The sequence below is a fragment of the Chrysochloris asiatica genome, unplaced genomic scaffold, assembly GCF_000296735.1.
Source record: "Chrysochloris asiatica unplaced genomic scaffold, ChrAsi1.0 scaffold00196, whole genome shotgun sequence".
Lineage (NCBI taxonomy): Eukaryota > Metazoa > Chordata > Mammalia > Afrosoricida > Chrysochloridae > Chrysochloris > Chrysochloris asiatica.
In genome coordinates this window covers 5,563,690-5,571,688 of record NW_006408714.1, presented here as the reverse complement: position 1 = coordinate 5,571,688, position 7,999 = coordinate 5,563,690, and the positions used below count along the sequence as shown (strand labels likewise).

The 7,999-nt window shown below is 37.1% G+C and overlaps 1 pseudogene; it reads right to left on the bottom strand.

Annotated features, from left to right (window-relative positions):
• Positions 1-1,769: 1,769 nt before the first annotated feature.
• LOC102813496 overlaps positions 1,770-7,999 on the bottom strand; it is a 22,406-nt pseudogene continuing 16,176 nt past the window's right edge.

Here is a 7,999-nt window from a genome sequence, read left to right as displayed (position 1 = left end):
ATCGAAGACTGTGCTCTTTGATCTTCATCAGTAAATGTTTCAAGTCCTCTTCACTTTCAGTGATCAAGGTTGTATCATCTGCATATCACAGGTTGTAAATGAGTCTTCCTCCAATCCTGATGCCACGTCATTGTTAAGTGCTGTCAACTCATAGGGACCCAATACACAACATAAAGAAAAACTGCCCAGTCCTGAGCTAACTGTTGTCACACTTGAGCTCATTGCTGCTACAACAGTGCCAATCCATTCTGATGGCAAATTCTCCTCTTTTTCACTGACCCCTCATTTTATCAAGCCTGAAGTTCTTCTCCATGCACTGATCAATCCTAATAACATTTCCAAAGTGTGAGTGACAAAGTCTCACCATCCTGGCTTCTAAAGAGCATTCTGGCTGTACTATTTTTAACACAGATTGATTTGTTCTTCTGGCAGTCCATGGTACGTTCAATATTATTTTCCAATGCCATGCCTCAAGTGCATCAATTCTTCTATGATTTTCCATATTCTCATCTAACTTTCACATGTATGTGAGGCAATTGAAAATGCTCTGACTTGGATCAGGCTCACTTTAGTCCTCAAACTGATATCTTTACTCCTGATATAAATTTTATTCCCTCTCATTTGTTTGTTGTGTGCATCTACACAGGAGGTATAAGAGAGGCTTAAGTATGGAACTATATTCTGTTTACTATACTAATCTATTCATTTGTTAAAGCAAGGAAAAAGAAAATAGTTTATTAGTACCAAAAACATTCTCAAAAATTAGCAGAAAACTAATATTTACCAAACACCTATTGATCTTGTTTCATTTGATTCTTGAACACAGACTCCTTTAAGAACTGATAAAAACTGTGAACATTCTGCATACAAAATTCTCATGCAACCTTAGGGTTTCATAGTCACTCTGAAGGCCATTCAGATACCTCAGTTTAAGAATCCCTATGATATTTTACTTAGTCCTCAGAATAATCCTGAGAACTAGGTAGTCTTTGAGCACTGAAGAAACTAAGATTAGAGATTTAAAATATTTTCCCAAAGTCACATAGTTAATGAGTAACATATACACCCAAATCTATCTAGATCAAACTTTAGCTTATTTCATTTGTAATAAATCTATCAGGATCCAACTTTAGGTTATTTCATTTATAATACACTGCTTCAAATTTAGTTGATTCAAATACATATCTATCTATCTATCTATCTATCTATCTATCTATCTATCTATCTATCATCTATCTATCTATTCATACACAACTGAATTTTTTTTCGAGGTTTTCCAACTTAGTATTTAACAACACAACAGCAGGGTAAATAAGCATTCTGGTTGTTTTTTAGTTACAGAATAGCAGCCTTTCCCAAGGGTGACAAGTGAACTGAAGGTCATGAGGAAGCTGGGTGCAGGCCTTCACAAGCTCTTGCTCCAGCCTCTGGAAGTGATCAGAGAAGGACTTCGTGGTGTGAGAAGACTGGGAAGCCGGAGTGGCTGGTGCAGCAGAAGGACTCCTTTGGTGTGATGGGTGGGGCACCAGCTCAGCCTTGGTCACTAGGTGCTGAAAGTGGGCTCTTAGGTGATTTCCACTTGGGGTGAGTTGGCATGATTAACTATTCTTGGTGGTGGTGGTTATGTGCCGTGGAGTCGGAACCGACTCATAGCGTCCCTGTACAGGGTTTCCGAGGCTGTAAATCTTTACCGGAGCAGAAAACCTCATCTTTCTCCCACGGAGCATTAAAGTAAGCAGTAATACAGGGAGACGAGCTAAGAGAGTGGCTTATTCAGTTGGATTCTGAATCACAATCAGGAAATAATCTTTATCTGGTGCAACCATAATTTCATTTTTCTTTGATCGACTTCGAAGGAAGATGAGGTGATTCTGGGGGTCAATTTCTCGCACGGTGCTGTGTTCCTTCAAGATGCAGTTGTGCATGAGGTTGGCGTACTGTGTGGTAGTGGAGTTGTCCATGGTGCTGATGGGAATGCCTTCCGTGTTCACCACAATGATCCCCTGCGCGCCCTTCAGACTGGCAGCCCCTTTAGGGTTTCTTCCACCTCTGCCACCTCGGCGGATCAGATAGCTCGGCGTCGCTGGCACTCCTGAATTTTTTTTTTTACTTGAAATTCAGATTAATTAAAAATAGAAACATCTCATTGCTCATTTTGCTTCGTGGCAATTATAATTTGAACTTTGAAACTTGGAGTCTGAAAATGAAATTATTAAAAAATATCAATATGCTAAGAGGTTTTGACACTAGAAAATAATGCTTTATTAGCTAACACAGAAAAGAAGTCTTGTCATGATTTTGCAAATGACTCTGTTGTCATGGTTTGATATATCTGTGGGGTAACAGGGCTTATGGTAAATTAATTCAGTTCAGGGGTTGCCCTATGGAACAAACGTTAATTGCAAAAATGAATTGTATGAAACATTTTATTGTATGGAATTTAAAGATTGTAAACTGCAGTTAAAGTCCTAGCATAAAGTTGGAAATTACTTTTGGTTTGAAAACTAAAACTAGATCTAAGGGATTGTTAAGACATTGGACTTTTAGAAACTCTCATTATGACTTTAACATATTCATGATTGCTTGAACAGTATTATTTGAAATAGGAATATCTATCAATGAACTAAGAACAAAACATTGTTTCTTGTTTTTCCTCTGAGGAAAAAAAGTTTAGAAGAAAAATTCATAAATGAATGCAATTGTGAAGATATCATTTAAAACACATTGCTCAGCTCATCTCTAGTATAGCCAGTGTGGCTTTGATCTTTAATAAAATGAGGACTATGTGTTGTGGTTGGCTCTTAATTAGTCATTGAAATAAAAATTATGTTTAACAATATCTTTTTAATTTGATGTGTTGAAAGAAATTAGCTTTGTGGCCTTGAATCAAAGCCAAACAGTCCTAAAATTAACGGTAACATACTGAATGCTTCCATAGTAGAAACTTCCATCTGACTATGTTTGCTTTCTCATTTAAGATCTCATGGTTGTTTAACTCATTTCAAATGGTTCCTTCTGTCTTGTTTTCTTTGTCCTTTTCCCCCCTATTGTTGCACTGCCTAGAACTTCCTATAAATGTTGAATAGAAGAAGCAGGAGCATACTTCCTTGACATTTATCTAATATTATTAGTAAGAAAGCATCAGTATAATGTGTGTGCATACTATTTTTATTATGTTTTAGTCCACACATTTTTTTCCTATTTTTGTCCCAATACTACACAGTTTCAAGTATTAATTACTCTAGTTTTATAAGTCATCTTGGACTCTAATAGAAAGATTTCCATTACCTTCCTGATCCAAATTGGACCTATCTTTTCTAGGCCCACTATTTTTCAATGTAAATATGTGATCAGTTTGTTAAAAATCTTATTGGAATTTAAGCAAAGCTGGTACTGAATTCATAAGCTAATTTAGAAAGCATGCATATATTGAATAATTTTATCTGTGAGCATGATGTATTTCTTCACCTAATTTGATATTACTTTATGCTATACAATAAAACTTTAAAAGAGCAGTTGTTTGAACAGAACAAGGGGATACGCATGGCTTCAAATCAGTAAAGGTGTACACTAGGGGTGTATTCTTTCACTGGACTTATTCAATCTGTGTACTGTGCAAATAATCACAGAAACTGGATTATGTGAAGAAGGATATGGTGTCAGGATTAGAGGAAGATTCATTAACAATCTGATATGCAATTGACTCAACTTTGCTGGAATCAAAGAGGACTTGAAGTACTTACTAATGAAGATCATTCAGTACATCTCGATGTTAAGAAAATGAAAATCCATAAAACTGGGTCAATAAATAACATCATAATAGACGAAGAAAAGATTGAAGTTGTCGAAGACTTCATATTGCTTGCATCCACAATCAATGTTCATGGAAGCAGCAGTCACGAAATCAAAAGAGATATTGCATTACGCAAATCTGCTGCAAAAGGCAGCAAAAAATTAAAATATTCAAGAGCAAAGATGTCAGTTTGAGGATTAAGGTGCATCTGACCCAAGGCATGATATTTTTAGTAGCCTCCTATTCATGGAAAACTTAAACAATGAATAAGGAAGACTATAGAAGAATCTATCCATTTAAGTTATAGTGTTGGCAAAGAATACTGAAAGTACCATGGAATAAGTACAGCCAGAATGCTCCTTAGAAGTGAGGATGGTTAGACTTCATCTCTAGTATTTTAGACATGTTGTTAGGAGGGATCAGTCTCTGGAAAAGGACTTCAGACTTGGAAAAGTGGAGGGCCAGCAAAGAAAGAGGAATCCCCCCAACAAGATGGAATGTCACAATCACAGCAAAAATGGGTTTAAGCATAACAGTAATGCTGAGCATGACACAACACTCAGCCTGCTTTTATTGATGTTTTCTTACAAAATTTTATCAGCATCCACTGCCTTGAAGTCAGTTGCTCCCAGTCTCTGAGCAATGCTAAGGCAGGAAAAATGCAAAGAATGGCTAGAAGGGGGAAACTCAAGTCCTAAATATGCCAACTGCATACAATCAGCATTAATTACAGACACTTGTTGCTGTTAAGTGCCATCAAGTCTGTTGTGACTCATTGCAGCCCTGTATAGGGTTTCCAAGGAGCAGTTGGTGAGTTTGAACTGCTGACCTTGCAGTTCAAACTGATCTTGGAGTCCAGTGCTTTTCTTACAGTACCACATCATGACTCCATAGACACTTGTAGATAAGCAAAAGTTAAAATATTCTTCCACAAGATGTATAGAGTTTTATTCAGTGTTCTCCTGTTTCAGTATCAAGTCACTACTCTTGAGTTTTAACCTTCCACTTGTTGGTGGATATGAACTGCTTATCCTATAATGCCACATCAGGACTCAAAGTAATTAAGATAAGATCGTGCTCAAAAACAGTTATTTTTCTTCCTTGTTTACTTAAGATTGTGAATTCATAGAATTTTACATCCATAAACTTGGAAAGAACTTTGGAGGTCTTCCTTTCCAACATATCTATTTGTAAGGAAATAGGCTAGAAAAGATCCAATTAGTCAAATTCACTCAAGAAATTGCCTCAAAGCCCCATTTCGGATTCCACATCGAATATGTAGCTAAACCAGTGACTTTTCCCCTATTGCTTTTTTTCTATTATTGCTTAATAAAGACATAATCCTGTGCAATTATTATAATATGAACCACCTTTGTTGTTCTGTGGGACTTAAAGAAATATTGTTTACCTTTTATGATGTCTGCCTTGTCTTTGTTTCCAAACTCAAGTCTGCACTTTCCCTATCTCTGTAAACTGTCTTTGTTATGCTGCCTACTACTTCAGAGATTCACTTTCAACCACTTACTTCAGCCCAGGTAAAAAGAATTCTGTGGAATTTCAGTCTCTCCTTGGCACACAGACAGAACAAGACTTCTACACTAGAGAAACAGCCACAGCTATAGATTCCAAAATATAAATAAAATATAATCAAAAACAAAAAGGGAAGAGATACTGCAAAGGGTCAGACTTCTATTGTCTCTTATGGAGAAAATGTCTTTCATTCTCTACAGAACTATGAATGAGCTTTTTATCTCAACCAAGTTCAGAAGACCAAATGGCTGGAAAATGAAGAGTATTAATAATTTCTCCTTTTAGAGGTATAACTATAAAATCATAGAATGAGTCATCTTCTAATGAATTAGTCTATGAAAGTAGGAACTGTTTTTTCCTTTGTTTCATTTTCTCTTCTCCCCAATGAAACAGATGATTTTAACAGCCTTCCATTACAACATATCCAAAATAATAAAGCAATTAAGGGTAAGGGGGGGCGGAGAGAATCAGCTGAAGGTGTAAACCCGCTCCAGGCTGAATGACTGTGATATATTTCATCCTCTCATTCTAAATCAATGCTAAGTGAAGCACAGAAATGTTTACCTTTGTCTGATCTCTAATTCCCTAAATTTATGTGGAATCATGCACAGATGCGCTGGAAACCAGCCTGGAAAAGCCTGGCATTTTAATTGATCCCAGAGCTTCTTGCCTCATGGCCCCTGCTGTGATGAAGTCTGCTCTTGTTCCAAAGATTCTCTGACCGGTTGCCTAGCCACCGGCAGCTGGCCAATCAAGGTGTCTGCATGCAGCTGAGGAAGTAACCAATCAATTTTTTAATTTCCTTCTGTAAACGCGAGTGAATCAGTGTGGATTTGAAAACTCATTAGTCAAAAGTAAGATGTGTAGTGTGCATTTTAACATATGTATTAGTTAAATATATTTGGCATTGAATCATAAATTCTGATGAATATTTCAAAGTCCATTTTGGACAAGTTTAAACCTTGAGTTATAGTTTATTCTTTTTAAAAATCAGGTTTACATAACAGTAGCCCAATGTATGTATAAAGCTTCAGCAGGCTTGTTTTTTCTTCCAATTTAGTGTTGCATTCTCAAAAATGATCTATGTGTATATGTGTGTGTGTTTGTGCCCTTGAGTCAGTTTTGGACCTTGCAGTACAGAGCATTAACCCACAGTGCCACAATAGAATTTTCTTCTATGGTCAGTGGTAACTTGCAAATCCAAATTATCCACATTCAGCATATTAGAGTTATAGTTAATGTGCTTTTTGCTTGCTTTCTGAAATCCACGTACTCATCTGCTTTCTCTTGCCACTTCTGATCCTATTTCTCCATTCCCATTCCCAGTATACTCTCCTGAGGCCTAGGTTTCTTCACATTTGGATTCTGAACCAGCATTCTTGGATCTAGTTCCTCAAATCCATTTTATAAAGCAACATCATCAGCTGTCATTACTTCAATCCCCTTCTCGAAACCTTTATCAAATGTATGCATTTATGAGGTGAATACTACCAATGGACACATTCCAGTAAATTGTCTACTCTCTCTGAGCATCATTTTCTTCATCCTAAAACTGGAGGCAGTTAGGCTAAAGAAAATAATGTCTGTAAACTTTGTAACCTAGCATGTATTTATATATATGCTTCTTCTATTATTTTTGTTTCTATTTCTATTATTTAATGGCTCCTTTTATTGTATGTTTAAAGTCCATAATACAACAACAGTCCTATCCATTTGTTCATCCTTGTTTTCAATTCAATCCTTCCTATGCCCCCCACCTCACCATGTACTCATTGCTCTAATCAGATCATTTCTTCCCTCGGCCTCAAATTGGTTATCATTTTCATACTTTCTCATGTTATCCCCTAACTCCTATTTGTTCTTCAGATCCCAAGCTGAAGTACCACTTCCTAGGAAAAGCTCCTTTATTAAATGTTTTCAAAGACCTACATTCAATTTCGACTTAAGAAGAACTCATGGGTATCAGAGTAGAATTAGAACTGTGCTCCATGAAATACACAAAGGCTGAGTTTGGGGAAGGGTGTTCTGGTCCTTTCTTCTGAAATGCCTCTTATGGACTCAAATCTCCAACCTTTTGTTTAGTTGTTCTTGTTAAGTGCTATTGAGTTGGTCCGACTCATAGACCCTGTATAAGCTTTCCGAGGGGTGGTTGGTAGGTTTGAATAGCTGACCTTGCCATTCAAACTGACCTTATGGTCCAGTACATTATCCTGCAGCACCATACCAGCTAATTGTTGTTATTGGTAAGTACTGTGGAGTCGGTTCAGACTCATACTGACATTGCACAGGGTTTCCAAGGCTGTAAATCTTTTTGGAGCAGAATGCCTCATCTTTATCCCACCGAACTGCTGGTAGTTTTGAACTGCTGACCTTGAGGTTGGCAGCCCGACACATAACCACTACGCTAGCTGTGTGCATATTAACTGCACTATCCAGGAACTCCAATGTAATGTTGTTGCTTTTAAGTGCCATCTCATAGCAACCCTGCATAGGATTTCTGAGGAGCTGCTAGTGGGTTTGAACCACTGATCTTATGATTAGCAGTCTAGTATTTATCCTACAACACCACATCAGGACTCTGTAAAGGTGGGGTAGCATCCAGAAAATTCGCAGAAACAAGACCTAAGGAATTCTGTTGTTCTTTCTCATTCCTTCTATTCTTAAAAGTAAAACTTA